The following is an 11,406-nucleotide window of genomic DNA, read 5'->3' on the forward strand; positions in this document are numbered from 1 at the left end:
ATTATTACCAATATCACAAAGTGTTTATGTTTGAAATTTGACAGCTTTGATATGCTACAGCGGTTTGTTCCAGGTAGGCCTACAACTAATCAACAAATTACTCAGAGCTATTAAAAGATTGTCTTTCCAATATATGTAAAGTCAGTACATCCATGGAGCATCACACGCCCACGTGTCCATTGTACACACTGAATATGAAAAAGCTTCTATATTACAGTGTGTGATTTCACCCCCAGCAAAATCACCCATTTCGTCTAACCCTAACACTAACTCTCGCCCAAGCCCTCGCTAAACAACCATATACCCTAACCCTACCTTAACCTAACCCTAACCCGCACCAAACCCTAACCAAAACCATCATTCTAACCCTAACCTAAACTCTAATCAACCCCAATCCCAACCCTAACCCCAACACAAAATATTAAGCCCAACTCTAACCCTAAGCCTAACCCGACCCTTACCCTAACCCAAATCCTAACCCAACCCAAACCCTTACCCTAATAAGGAATGAGTCTATATAAGCCTATGTCACGGGGTTATTGCATTCAAAACAGATTCAAAAATATTTGATCTCAAAACAAGTAATCTTAAAACTAAAAAAAAAGAAGCACTTTGAAAAAGAAGAACATTGACTTCCAAGTTACCCACCATAACCTGCTTGACTGAAAGTACTTTATTCCACCGTATTCAGTGAAATCGTTTTGCCGTGTGTTATTTCATTTGAGAGAAAAATGTATTTTTTTGTATTATATCAATTTGAAGCGATGGTCGGCCAACAATCGTTTGAGAAGGTGAGTTTTAATGAAGCAAAGTCTGTCTGACAGCTTCGAATTGTCACTATTTGCTCTTGGTTTTTCTGGGCAGTCATAGACGCTCAAATGTAAACGGGTCGTAAGAACGATATTTCAACACATTCTGACCCACAAGAACCACATTATTTTTCGAAATAAAACAACCAAATTACCAATTTCTCTCTTAGGGTAATCCTTTTATTTCATAATGTTTAGGCCCTTTTAAACATGTTTCTTAGCTGACATGATTTATAAGCATCAAATTAACTATAAATATGTTTTATTTTATTTTTAAACTAGAAAGACAAATAATTTATACCAGGCAAAATAACTTTATACTTTAACCCTGTTAAGATTCAAATACTCTCCCATGTTGAAAATTCAATCTACTTTAATGATATTACCAAACTTATAAGGAAAAAAAACAGAAAATAAATCTAATAGTAATTGTAAACGTTGAACTATAAACAAATATTGCCAAACTCTCTTTAAATCATATCGTAGATATCCACATCAAAATGTTTGAAAGTATAATAATAATACTTTCAAACAAAAGAATTTCAAATTATAATTATAAAAAGGAACTGCAAACTATTGTCGTACATCTTCCCTAGATTTGTTTTTATATTTTGATGAAACCCCCTTTCCATGGATGCAGCTGGTAAAATTCCCTTGTGTTTTATTACTTTCAAAGTTGACACATATATCTTGATTAAGCATGGCTCAAAGGAAATGTATACATTTGGTTTATGGAACCATTTTAATCCTATAGTAATGTATAAATATATACAATCAAACTAACCTGTGAAAATTTCGTTCCAAAAGGTTGTAGCGTTTTTGAAATATCACTGGAAATCTAGAGCAGTTATGTCCACGCGAGAAGAATTTTCCAGAATTGGAATACATAATCTGAGAATTGTATCTGACAGTAAACTTTTTAAGGTTCAAATTTTGGGGGATAAAAGCCGATATTCTTTTTCATAACCACTTTTCTGAAAAGATTCTCAACATGCTTTGTAATATCAAAAGCTGTTGTACTTCTAACCAAGCAAGTTTTTATTAGCAATAGTTTTAAAAGTGATTACCAAACGTATACATTCCCTTTTAAACTGTTACCTATTTATCTACATATTTACATCAAATGATCAAAGATATTAAATGGTGTTTGAAGCTTTGCATGGTGTGGAGAATAAGAGTAATTATAAATATAAATATGAATAGTAAACTTGCAGGTACAACCAATGAGTAAGTTTACTATTCATATTTATAATTATAGTTACTCTTATCAAAAACATTACTGGATAATTGGTAGTTCTTAAAGCTAGGCTTTGAAAAATAAAACTGAAAATCGTATTATGTACAACTAATATGCACCGCTATTATTTGGTGTAATATTTACAGTACAAAGTCATTTATTGAATAACTATTTCCCAGGAACTTTGAGATACTGAAGACAAGCAACTGTCAACGGTTGGTGACATTTAGCTTAAGACAATGGACACTATTGTCAAAGACCAGTCTTCTCACTCAGTGTATCTCAACATATGCATAAAATAACAAGTCTGTGAAAATTTGAGAGTTGCGATAACACCCTTGTCACACGAAGTTGTGTGCTTTCAGATGCTTGATTTCGAGACCTCAAAATCTAATTCTGAGGTCTCAAAATCAAATACGTGGAAAGAGACTTCTTTCTTGAAAACTACTTCACTTCAGAGGGAGCCGTTTCTCACAATGATTTATACTATCAACCTCTACCCATTACTCGTTACCAAGCAAGGTTTTATGCTGATATTTATTTTGAGTATTTACCAATAGTGTCCAGTGTCTTTAAATGCGCAGTATTTATGACTGCGTGAGGGTGCTCTCAAACATAAGCCGCTGATTTAATTTTTCAAATTGTACAATCTTCAGCTTTTGGCTGCCATGTAATTTTTTTTATTTACCATGGTTGAAATTCAACTCTAAAAAGCTTGAGGTGAATTTCACTTGTCTTCAGTGTGATTCAAACTCAGACTAGAAAAAGATTCCAGTATGCAGGTTTTCTCACAATCCATAGATGGCGTTTCTTCGACAGAGTATTGCTTTCTTGGGCGCATTGGAGTGATCTTCACATAGACTAGATTATTACTCAACGGGAACCCTTCCTGCCACTGTTGACCAAAACTCAGGATAATGAAAGGTGGGGGAGACTTACATGGGATTTGAAAAAGCATCCTATCCATCACCTTTTGCATATAAACTTTGTTGTCAAAGACCTTGACTTTCTTTCCTTGCTCTAGGTTGATCTGGTGTAGGTGATCACAACGTTGAAGGGCGCCCTCAGTGATATCTTCTCCAATGTCTGTAGTGTAACATAAAACACGACTCCTGCAATAACGCTCGATGTGGATGTTGTGGAATTCATCATGGTAAACATGAACCCTGTGAGAAAAGTGTTGGAAATAGAAAACATTAGAGTCTTCTTACGCCTTCTTATTGTTGCCCTGGTTATGGCCTTGGTGCACTGTAAAGGATTCCCATAGACTTCAAGATTATCCAATGGAAGAGCCCTTTGCAACATTGAAAACAGTCTTGCCCTCTCATTGATGAAATTCCATGCCTGAAAAATTGACAAAGTTATTTAGGTTGTAGACTGCAGAGCTCTTCCAAGACACGTCGCTTCTTAAAATTAACCCAAACTGCTTAACCTCCAGCCATCTCCTGTCAACTTTCCAAAGCAACAGGTTTTTTTTGTACAAAACAGCCACAAATCTCATCTCATACTCATAATTTCATGGTGAAATTTGCATCAAGTTCTAACCCCCCCCTCCCACAATTAATCAAACCTATTGTGTTCTTCACAATACGTTTTTTGTCACAACATTATTGACATCATCAATAATTAAAATTGTTCATGCAAGCTCATCAATTAGGCAATAAGATATTCAAACAAAAAGGATTTAAATTCAACATAATACTTGACGAGGGGTATGTTTTGGCGGTCATAACCAATAACTGTTTCTGTCATTGGGCAGTGATTCAACCGAAACGGGTATAAGCTAGGACCGCCAAAACGTCTAATGAGTCGCATGATGCCAGTCACTGATTGGTGTCCATTTTAAATGGCTACCTACCCTTTAGTCATAGCATCTAAAAGCTGTTTAGTTGAGCTCTTCTGACTCTTTGTCATTTTTAACTTGGATGGATGCGCCTCCAGCTGCGGAAACTCAATGTTTGTAAGATCATGAACAGCACCAGAAGGGAATGTCCATGCTTTCTTGTGGTAGACCAAGACACCATCTTGACTTTTGATATTCTTGTCTTCCACGTTGTACTTCTGATAGAACAGTTGAATGCGAAGCTCATTGCCTGAAATTCAATAATGAAGAGGTTCATAAATGAACGATAAAAGAGAATTAAAGACAAAAATTAGCATCTTGTTCCCCAGACTGATGCCTGGGTACTTTTCAATGACAAAAAAAACCCCAATTTCCACAGATTTACATTGAACTTACACGAGTCAAAGATATTGATGGTGGAAAGTTTCCCTTAAAATATTACTTGCTGGGGTGCTGTAGTTTTTGAGAAAAATGAGTAAAACAATGTACCAAAAATGACCCCAAAAAAACTTGAGCAAGGGTCTCCTAGAAACATTGCTCTGCGATTGTCACTTGTTTTTCTCAAAAACTTGACAACTAATGAAGATGAAATATATACAGGTAAATTACCATCTTCATTCACAGTGAGAAGAGATTTATGTCATGGTCAAAAAATAGATTTACAAAAGGTATCAAACCCCTTTAAAGACAGTGGACACTATTGGTAATTATCAAAGACCAGTGTTCTCACTTGGTGTATCTCAACATATGCATAAAATAACAAACCTTTGAAAATTTAAACTCAATTGGATGTCAAGGTTGCGAGATAATAATGGAAGAAAAAACAACCTTGTCACACGAAGTTGTGTGCTTTAAGATGCTTGATTTCGGGACCCCAAAATCTAATTCTGAGGTCTTGAAATCAAATTCATGAAAAATTACTTTTTTCTTGAAAACTATGATCTTCAGAGGAAGCCGTTTCTCACGGTTTTATACAATCAACCTCTCCCCATTACTCGTTTATACCAAGTAAGGTTTTATGCTAATAATTATTTTGAGTAATTACCAACAGTGTCCACTGCTTTAAATGGGAGACAGACTCCATAGGGGATGACATAAATTCCCTTTACCTTGTGGGAGTCCATACTCCTCGTTGGCTTGTGGATTGACGGCAATCTTCAGTTTCTTCTTCTCCAGTACCAACGATGATGAGGGTGAGGATGTAGGTGTCTGCCTCTCTGCTCGTGGTCGTTTCTTCTTTGTCTTTGTCTTCTTGGACTTCGAACCAGTCTGAATTGCTGGGCGAGCTGAGGGTGCTTCTAAGGTAGGACTGATTTGATTGGCTGTTGGAACAGCTACCTGGGATTGGTAAATCACTGGTTCGCCAGTTGGGACCTCTACCTGCGATTGGTCAATCACTGGTTCGGCAGTTGGGACTTCTACCCGTGATTGGTCAATCACTGGTTCGATGAGCTGTGCTGGGATAGTCGAAGCGTGATTCTGGATAAAATGTGGGTTTTGATTGATCGTTGATATTGTAGTAGGCGGTGACCCAGCCATCGCACTGGTCAGTGGGTTGATGATCGCCTTTGGTTTGGCATTTTGTAATTCCATCGATGATGGGCCACATGGTAGCTGAACTGTAATTTAAAAAGACAACAAGACTAAGTAAATAATAATAACAATAATAATAACAATAATAAACCATTCTTGTATAGCGCCATGAGGTCCCTATGCGCTGTAATAGGAAATCAACAACTCAACTGTACAAAGAAAACAGATATGTTTTTAACCAGGTTTCCAATTGTTCTGATGTCTCAGCCTGTTTGACAACCTCTAGAAGACTGTTCCATAACTGAACTGCTGCATATTGAAGAGAGCGGGAACCAAACGATTTGGTTTTGATAACTGGGGGAGTCAGAAGGGATTAATTTGAAGATCGCAGATTTCTGGTTGCTTTGAAGATAAACAGGGGCAATACAATGTAAGTGTCCCGTTATCACCTAGGTGTTCTCAGGGCAGACTCAAACTCAAAGCTTATTCACTTCAGAGAACTATCCCTTTCCAGGTTGGCGGGCGGGATCTTACTTTGCGTTAGCGGGAAAAGCTCACTTAAGTTTGGCCGCCTTTCTGTGGGTCTTATGAAAATAACCATCCAATATTAAAACTTAGGCTGTATCCGAATCATATGGCAGCTACAGCTACGACTACGACTGTTGCTAAGTGTGTTTCTAAGGACGTCTTATCCTTTCATGCATGATGGCGCCGAACTCAAGCTCTGGTGTTTCTGTTCAGCAGAGTGTGGGTTCGAATCCCGGTCGTGACACTTGTGTCCCTGAGCAAGACACTTTACTATAATTGCTTCTCTCCACCCAGGGGTGGACAGTGATGGTTCTTGTGGTTGGTTTAGCTTAATGCGCTACATATTTGGCGGCACAGGCTGTATTTTCTCCAGGGAGCTGAGATGGTTTAAGGAATGAAATGGCCAAGTGATCAGGGCTTTGAGGCATGGTGTATAAAGCACTACATAAAAACCGAACATTATTCTTCTTGTTATCTAGCCATAGCCGTAGCTGTAGCCGCTTATTCGGACACGGCCCGAGTCGCTTTGAGATCCTACCTGCTGGTCTTATCAGCTGACGAATAGAAGGCTCGATATTATCAAGGTCTGTACAGTTGCTCTGATCGCCCTGATCTATAAGATTAACATAACAAAAACATGTTTTCATTGTCACGTCAAAGATTCAAGATTCACTTTTGTCATCTGTCTAACCCTGCAATGTAGCTGCACCAAAGAGCAAGGCAATGAATGCTATGCACTTATTGACATGAAGGTACATTGTTAGACAATTAAACTAACCCATCTTATAAGCTGCAGCCCTGAGGTAAATGAATGAAAAGGTGGGTTAGGAGCTTAGAGCCCTTGACATTACCCCAACCCTACATATCATAGCCCCAACCCAACCCCCACCCCCACCCTAATCAAACACACAAAAACATCCCCAAAAACACCAATGAAAATAAACACCCCAAAACCCCAACCCCCCCCCCCCCCCAAAAAAAAAACCCTGACATTTAACCATTCTTGCTTCTTACCTGAGATCACCCTTATGAAGGCATCCAGCGATTGGGTGAGTTCCCCAATCTCATTTGGGCTGAACTGGCAATTCAGATCTCCTGAAGCACAACAACAAAAGAAAAAAATGTAAACATTTAAGTTTTTTTTTTTAACAGACCTTTGAGGTTGCCCCTTTGTAGGGACACACAAGTTTGCGACTACTTTATGGAGAAGCTAAACTTAATCCAAACTTGCAAACAGCGCCCTCTATTGGCAGGTATAAACACAGAATTTATTCCAAAATGTCACAAAATCACTCATTTGACGGACCTCAATTTAGCGAGTTTGTTCCAACTGGAAAGGGGGGATGTGTAGTTTAAAAAAAAAAAATATTTGAATTAAAAAAATGCAGACACAGCACTGGAAATATACAGCCAATCAAACTAGGAAGACTGGTGCAAACCCGCACTCACACCTCAAACCAACACGCAGATGATCGAACATCGGAGCTTGAGTTTGGTGTTCTGCGGCGTATCGAGGCAGAGCGAATGAGAACAGTGACCAAACTGAAGCTCTTGTGTTTCTGAACAGCAGAGTCTGGGTTTGAGTCCCGGTTGTCGTGACACCTGTGACCTTATAAGCAAGATGCTTTAACAACTATTGCTTTGTCCTTTGGATGGGACGTTAAGCGGTTGGACCTGTTTGTTATGTAATACACGTAAGATAATCCAGTACACTAATCGACAGCATATTGCACCAGAGCACCTTGTAAACAATTACATGGTGCTATTAAGGAACAGGTCTCTACTTCAAAATGTAGCTCCACAATCATTGCAGGACAAAATACTGAGCCCTAAGGATGTGATAAAGCACTATGGGTGCGTTCATTTAGCTTCCCTGGTCAACACCGGTCTGCCCCCGGTACGTTTGAATAGCTTTGACGTCATTCTAGGGCTCACCCGGATCAGCCCCTAGTGCCACTGCTTGTGGAGTGGGTCACTTGGGGGTGACCTGAGATGCATGCCGTCACCACGAGAGGGCGATTGTGATCGTTCGATTAGCTCTTGTCAGGGGCTTACCAGAGTGAGCACCGCAGTGCCGACCCAGGGAAGCTAATCGAATGCACCCACTATAAGAACCTAGTATCGTTATAATTGACATGCCATATTACCTGATAATAAATCAGTTATAATTTCTTGCTGGTTTTGGACGTCTTCAGGTGGCAGGTTGAAATCTTGAAGGATGGTGTGAAAGTCTTCAAACCATCGGAGAAACGTCACTCTGGGGTCCTTGAGCAAAACTCTGTGATGTGGGATCCATCTGCAAAACGAAATATTTAAAAATCCATTTATTATCTATTATGGCATTAATAAGGTCAGGCCTTGAACTTTGCTCTTGAAGGAGCACAACAATTTTCCACGAGGATACAAATGTCAATTTATGCAGGAGCTTGCACAATCGTTCGATTAGCTCTTGTCAGGGGCTCACCCAAGAGAGCGTCGTGGGGTCGACACTAAGCTTGGGTGATACCACAATATTATCGAATATCTCGATACTAATTTGAAAACGATTTCCATATCTGATCGATTTGGTTTTAATCGAAATATCGATATATCGTGATATATCGCGATATGGATTTGTTGCAATATCAATTAAGTATCGCAATATTGCGATGTATTTCCTAGCTGAGACATCTTGCACCCCATAGGTTTTGAGTAAAACCAGAAGAATAGGTCATTAGAACACCTCTCTTATGCTATGACTGTCTCTTCTACAACTTGCACTGGGAGTTTGAAGACTGATGATGTCAAATTTAATTAATCGCGATTATATCGAATATCGCGATATATTTTTCGGCGATATATCGTGAATAAAATAAATCGATATCGCCCAAGCTTAGTCGACACAGGGTTCCAAGCCTTAATCAAACGCACCCAGAGAGGGTGTGCTAGCAGACACAGACGACAATAAGCTCAGCATTTAGAGAGCTCCAGTTGGAAATTCATTAATGGAGACTTATACCGTATATTTCAAGTCGACAATAAACAATAGACCGATCCATTAGGCTCTGAGCCTCTCCAATGCCATTCTGCACAACTCTGCTGCGCGTGCCAAGCATACGCGCACCATGTCAGATTTTATATTGTCGGACTTTTTGTTGCGCACTGGGTTGTGATTGGTCAATACGCAATGGGGCAGAGCTTAATGGATCGGTCTATTCATTCAACAGACTTTTTTAAGATCCATGATATTTTTGTGACTTGATTTACTAAAATGATGATAGGTACCTAGGGTGAATAATGAAGCAATCTCAAAATCAAAAGACTGGTAGCTAGAGATGGAATGGGGTCAACATTTTAGGTACAAAAAGGAAAACATTTAAGAACCTCACCAGTAGATCTGCAAAACTTGCACTTGGATCCATGGTGTCCTCTTATAAGTTCTTGCTTGAAACTGGCCGTCCTGTAAAGAAAACATCTCTTTAAAACAAACTTTTGATACAATTCAAAGGGATGTAAGTTGTTTTAGGGGCATGATGAAACTGTATTTTTCGTGGACTACTTATTAAGTTGCTTCATGCCCATAAAAACTTTTGAAACTGTATAGTGGACTACTTATAAAGGTGCATCATGCCCATGACAACTTAAGTGTAGCTCGTTTTAGAAACTTCTTGTACGTGTGACCTTCACACGAGCATTGAATCCATCCATGGTTGAAAGGTGACAGGCAGCAGGTACCGCATCAATGGCCGCAGATTAAACCCCATGCCTGGAATGACACAGAGGCAATGGAAGCCATGGCATAGCTGTTGCCCCTGGTCTTGGCCCTAGTGGCCTCTGTTGCCCCTGGTCTTTGGCCTTGGTGCCCCTTCAAAGTTTGCCATAGACTTTATGATTTCACATTGAAGTGCCCTTTACAAAATTGAAATGACCTTGCCCTCTCGAAGAGGAAATCTGAGGCCTCAACCCTCAGAAATCTAAGAAACGGTGCGTGCATGAATTGTTAAATTCACATTGACATGTTTTTATTGATTTGAAATAATTTTACACTTACAGGATGCTTGCTAATAATTACCAAGAATACCAACTTTATAATATTAATAAGTGACCTTTCATATAGAAATTACACAATTTGTTTACCAAACGATGACCCTACCCTGAAGTTTAGTGAAACTTATAATAATTGTTTTTGAAATATATGTTGATCCATTTCAACCCACAAATGTCAATGACCTCCAGCTGGTTGACCCAGCAAAGAGCAAGGAATGGACCAAGTAACTGGAGCTCTCTACAAATTTTAACCACATTTTTATAAAATATAAATAAAATGTCAAAATTTATTAAAATAAAAAATATTACTATTTAGTTCCAAAGCAAAGCTCCAGTTACTGCCTGGCCTGGGTGGGTCCAATCTCCCAATAAACATTAAGTTCCACCCCCCCCCCCCCCACGAAAAAACCCACAAAAACAACAACACAAACAACCCACAAATCACACACTTTTTCTTACCAAAAAGGGTGGTGAACCACACGTAGCTGCTGTACTGGTACGTAGAATAGCAATTCTTAGTATTCTTTGTAATGTACGACCCTTCCTCTATGGTTCGACATGTAACGTTTACGTTTTCACTTGTTTTTTCAGTTACATTTGCTCAACTTGAGTGAAGTGTGAAAGTGCTGTCTTCTCGCACGTCGTCGTTTATTTACAAAATCTGCACTCCAACTTACTCCTTATATACCACATTTTACACCATACGCATACGAAGAAATATGCCATAGAAACCTACACGAAAATCTATATTTCTCATCGGTGTACAATCCCCGAATGTTAACGAGACGTACGGAAATACCCATTCACTGCGCTCTCGTTGTGGTTTTACAACGTGTAGTTGGAACTCGTTGAGTTAGACAGCTACGTACTACACGTTTTGAATGCTACACGCGGGTGGGGATTCCCCTTTTCCTGTTAAAGCATGAGCAGTTATTTTTAGAACCATGACTAAAACTCTGGTTAGTCCTTGTTTTAAAAACAAAATCAAACAGATGTGAAAGAGAAAAATATTGAATAATAAAAGAAGAAAAGGATTTACAAGAAAAACATGGTCCACGAAAATCAAATTTAAAGGAAGGCAAAAGAAAATCGAGCAATGGAGAGATGTTGGTAGTGTACAACATGATGTTTGACTGAAACAACTACCTCAAGTAACGTTTTTGAGAAAGAGGTAATTTTCACAAAATATTTGAAGTGAGAAAGACTTCCAGCTCAAGCCTTTCTTCTCTACCCTCAGCAGGCATCGTGAACAGAACACACAATTTGTGCAACAAGGGTATGTCTTTCGTGCAACTTCGATGACCAATTGAGTTCAATTCATGTTATTTTATCAATTTATATTGGGATAACAAGTGAGAATGGTCTATACCAAGAGAACTCTCCTGTGCCTTTAAGAACTAGGCCTAAAGGCGTGTCTGGGATTATTTTTT

The 11,406-nt window shown here is 38.9% G+C and overlaps 1 pseudogene; it reads right to left on the bottom strand.

The window, feature by feature from the left end:
- Positions 1–992: 992 nt before the first annotated feature.
- On the bottom strand, positions 993–9,351 carry LOC139935309 (uncharacterized; annotated as a pseudogene).
- Positions 9,352–11,406: the final 2,055 nt, after the last annotated feature.

Source organism: Asterias amurensis, chromosome 3 (assembly GCF_032118995.1).
Source record: "Asterias amurensis chromosome 3, ASM3211899v1".
In the NCBI taxonomy this organism is placed as follows: domain Eukaryota; kingdom Metazoa; phylum Echinodermata; class Asteroidea; order Forcipulatida; family Asteriidae; genus Asterias; species Asterias amurensis.